The sequence below is a fragment of the Chinchilla lanigera genome, unplaced genomic scaffold (genome assembly GCF_000276665.1).
Source record: "Chinchilla lanigera isolate Chin_1 unplaced genomic scaffold, ChiLan1.0 scaffold00087, whole genome shotgun sequence".
In the NCBI taxonomy this organism is placed as follows: domain Eukaryota; kingdom Metazoa; phylum Chordata; class Mammalia; order Rodentia; family Chinchillidae; genus Chinchilla; species Chinchilla lanigera.
This window is the reverse complement of record NW_004955488.1, coordinates 1,149,601-1,154,657: the sequence shown is the minus strand read 5'-3', so window position 1 is coordinate 1,154,657 and position 5,057 is coordinate 1,149,601.

Below are 5,057 nucleotides of genomic sequence, written 5' to 3'. Positions count from 1 at the left end.
TTTCCTTGCATGTGTCAAAGGAACAACCTCATTGTTCTCAGCGTCCTCTCAGAATGGCTGAATTTGGGCAATTTTGCCCAACATTGTTTGGCCAACTGCACCATGTAGAGTGATAGGTAAGTAAATTGTAAGAATGTGTGATGTCAAGGTGCAAGCAACTGAAGGGGCTCGTGAAAATACTAAGCAGGTAGAACTTGAGCAATGTCCTGTCCTCAACTCCTTCTCTCAAGGTCAATTGGTCCCAACTAGGCCCAATAAAAGCTGTTTACAGGATCGTTAAGATAAAAAAGAAGAAGTCTGAGGTGCTGAGGATTTAGCTCAGTGGTATAGCTCCTGCCTGGCAAGAGCGAGGTCGTGAGTTCGATTCCCAGTACCAGAAAACAAAAACAACAACAACAAAAAAAAACAAACAAATGAAAAGAAGAAGTCTGTCTAAGGAACAGCATATTGCTGTGAACATCTGATTTCTTTACCCATTTAAGTTTTCCAGGTGATGAAGTCATGGAACCTATGCTGCCCTCTCTCAATGGACTTGATTTAGAAGACTAGGTTGAAAAATGGACAAAGAGGAATCAGGCAGGGTAGTGAAGTCCTGCAATTCAAGCCACTTAGGAGACTGAGGCAGGAAGATTGCTTGAGCCCTACAATTGGAGGACAGCCTGCGTAAAAATAGTAAGACTCCCATTCAAAAGGAAAAGAGAGAGAGACACAGAGAGAGAGAGAGGTTGAACATAAATTGGGCATTATTAAAGAATTTCTAAACCATGTTCTCATTCATAAAAAAAAAAAAAAAAAAATAACAGTTTGGAAGAAAGTGACACAAAATAATAGAAATTCAGACCTTAGACTATAACAATGTCACTGTTACATTTGGAAAAAGAAAATCCAGCAGCATCTCAAAGGCTGTGTTTGCTGACCAGGGTGCTGAATCACAGTCTAGAAGAGTATTTTTCACTGGGCTTTCAGGAATTTCAGACCTGTTACCTACTGACTCTCCAAAAGACTTCAGATAATTTTGCTGATGCAGCAAAACTGATTTAGACAGAACAAGGCCTTAAGAGAGTTTGTGTAGCATCTAGTAGGGAGAAGTTGAAGAAAGATTTTTACATGATAGGGGATCACTGAGTAGGGTGGATCTGTTGAGTGGAAGCTGTGCACTGACTCATAACATTATAGAATCCTAAAGTGGGCCTGGTCCAGAGAGTTTTTTAGCTTTTGTAAATCAGCTTAGCTTGTTCAAAATTTTACCTTTCAGATTTTAGTATATATCATAGTGCAAAGAGCAAGTTTTTTTTCTGCATATTTTTAATATATAATGGGCAATTAGAGGTACTTCAGTTTTTATCAGGAAAGTCTGAAATTTCAAGTGATCTTTAATTTCTTCAGCTAAAGTATACTCTCGGGTGACTTCCAAACACAAATATTTAAAAGAAGAAACACATAAACATAAGTGAGATTATCTTATTTTCTGTACCTCTGCTACACAACAGTTTTGTAATTAAAAACTCCTGTGAGTTATGGGGAGGGGTACTTTTCAAATGAAACAAAGCAATACTAAAATTTGGGAGTTGAAAATTTTTAAAAACGTTTATTTATTTCAGAATTTTGGGCTAGGCCTAAACCAGTCCCAATACACAGTTTAATCACACAAATATAACATCAAACCTATCCATTCATTATCTACCTAAAACAGATAGCATGATAGCTTTTTGTTATTTTTCACAAAGTTTTAGACACCTTTCTTTGTAATGATGTGTTCCTGAACTCCTTTTCTTTAAAGTAAGCACTGTAGAAAGTCTACATCTAAATAATTTTTCTGACCTACTGAAAAACATGTCCTCCCAGGCTCTTCCAAGAGTGACCAATACCTACATTTATGAATGTCTTACATTTCTTAAGCACATAAACATTTTAAAGTATCTAGAATGAGTCCTCACATTGGAGATAGCTAAGCTAGATAGGCACTGAAAGGCAGGTAGGAAGGGACCAGGCCCACAGAGTTAGAACAGAGATGAAGCAAACTAGGCCTGTGGTCAAGGGCCGAGATGACAGAAATGAGGCCCCAAGATGGAGCCACCAGGTTTAAGGCTGAGAGTCTCCCCGGAGAGAAACAAGAGCTCAAAGCTGCACTGTAACCAGCACCATCCGGTCCTGTAGCACTGAACAATGTAACAAACACCTAGACAGATGACCAGGCACTGACTCACTCCTGCCCCTTCTAGAAATGCCTTTGTGCTTCTCCCTCCTACACACCTTGCTTTTCTATTAAGTTAATATTATCTAAGCAACTGTGCTGTAATGCTATAGGTTGACTGTAGTTTGGTCCAAGGTAATCTGTGATGAGATTTTACTTTATAAAAACCTCCTAGGCAAAAAGTTTAATGGCAACTCACTTTTGGGAGCCCTTCTGCCTCTCAGGAGTTTTCTTTTAATAAAACTTTCTCATTTTTTATCTCCTTTGTCCTTAACTTCATTTTTTGGAGTCCTGAGACAAGAATAGTTGGGAGTAACTTCCTTGAAACAAAAATTTGTGTGCAGTTTATACTGTAGTTCTTTTAAGTTAAAATATAAAACTATATGTGCATATATAAAACAAAGAAAGTGAATGGATTTACTAAAATAATTTCTATTTCTGGGGGACCATTCTGAAATAATTTCTGTTTCTAGGTGTATTGTATCTTGTATTTACATGAGCAGCTATCCAATGTTTTCTTGGATCAGAGAAATTATTAATAATCAGATAAAACTAGAATGACTCACCTTATAAGGATTTGCATAATCCTTTTGCATAAAATTTCAAAAGGAAAATGGACTGTTCAACGCAGATTCCTAATTTTCTATGGATAGTAAAATTGAGAAATCTGTCCCTGCATATAAAAATTCAGTGTGTGTGTGTGTGTGTGTGTGTGTGTGTGTTTGTAAAGAGAGACAGAGGAAATGATAAGGTAATGTCATGAAATGCATATTTGTTATTTTTCATATATGTTTATTTAATTTTGTAAACAAATTAGAAGGGTGCTCCTTTAATGTAAGAAACCACAAAGCTGATACCCTCTGAATCTAGAAAATCATAACCTGCTTACACATTGAAAATGATAGATTCGCAGTATTCTCTTGCCCAACAAATATTAGCTCTTTACAAGCTATTAATCTTTTAAGAAATTGCTAATGGATTAGAGCATGAAACCAAGTCCTTAATCATTATTTTATTCAATGGAAAATATATTATTTGTAATGAACCAACAGCAAAAAAGAAAACATGTAAGTTTCTATAGGAAATGAAAAAATGTTATTAATGTTGTATTGTATTGGCATTACTTTTTGGAATTAGGAAATGTTATGCCTCATTTTAAACATTTCATGAGAGGTAGACTTCTCTGGCAAAACATTTCAGGTTATAAATTTTGGGAGAATATCTTGGGAAAACTTCCAATATTATTTTAAATTTAATGTATCTATATATTCATGACACAAACATAAACTAAGTATGTATTAAAGATATTACTCAATTCATAATAAATGATAAATACATTAGAGTGTTACTCTCATTTCTGAAGATAATCCAGATGACCCACTGCAGGAGACAGAAAACTTAGTGACACCAGGATCTGTTTCTCAGTAGTATGGTATTTGCACAGAACTTCTAGATATTTAGGAAATGTCTATAAAAATTTCATTAAAAATGTAAAAATATACATACTTTACTATAGATTATATTCTGGTTAGCTTTTCAAAATCTACAGTTCTGCCATAATTTGAGATTTAGTTATGAGTAGAATATGACTATGAAGAATTATTTTGTTATCAATCAAAACACTAATAGAACTCGATTTTAATTCAAAAAAGATAACTTCAAACTCTGTGAACAACTGTAATAGTAAAACATGATGAGATTTTTGTTTTTTTATCTTCTAGATTTCTACAGGTAGATTCAGTTGTTTGAGTGAAGAAGATATTTAAGAATGTTCAAGTCTGTGTATTTTCAGTAGTGCTGTCAAAATGTACATGGAAAAAGCAACTGACTCTTGCAGAAAATCAGTGTCACCATGAAGCTGTTTGTAAAAATGGAATTTTAGGCATGGGGATGTATACCTTATATGAACAAAAGCTTCTCCACTGTACCGAAAGTTCTACTTATAATGCTAAGTTATCATTCAATACTTTCATACTGATACACCATCATTATGGCTTTGTTTAAAATTACTGGGATTTACATATGAGACATTTATGCACACATAGTTATACTATCTCACATTACGGAAATATTAGGACTAACAAGAGAAGCACAAAAAACAAAGGACGTGACAATAGCTCCACAGAATGATATTGAACAGTTAAATTACTACAGATTTGTGCCATTCTTTGCTAAGATGTACACAGCAGCTCCAGAGCAGTCAGCACGCAAACAAAACGACTCAAATACTTCACAAAATGAACCACAGAGAACTAACACTAAAATGAGCAAATATAAAGTCATATTAATAGGTAGTTAAGAATATTAAAAAAAAACCAAAATTTCATCCTTTCAAAGTACAGTAATAACAAAATGAATAATCCTTCATCTATAATGAAAAAGAGGGGAGAAATTATTCAAAGCAGGAATGAGAGAATGTTATTAATGACATTATGGAAAACATTCTGAAAAAATGCCAAGCAATTGCATATCAAAACTTTTTTGATGAAAAAATGTTTCTAGACAAAATGCAAATAACTGAAAAGAATTCAAGAAAAGATAGAAAATATAATTAGCCTTCAAACAGTGAAAAGTTTTAGTCAGTAATAAAACAACAAAATAAAAGTTATAAAGTGATATAGCTAGCATTGTTGATTCCTATCCTTGTTTTGAGGTCCTTATCGTTTTTGTTTTTTTGTGTTTTTTTTTTTTTTTTGTCTTCCTTGTTGTTTTGTTAGTTCTTTTTCTCTTTAAAATAAAAAAGTGAGGCTCAGATGACTTCATTGGGCAAATGTAGCAAACATTAAAAGCAGAAATAATAGCAATTCTTATCAGTATTTGCAAAAATACAGAAGAATTGAACCTTCACCACCTTTTCCTATTC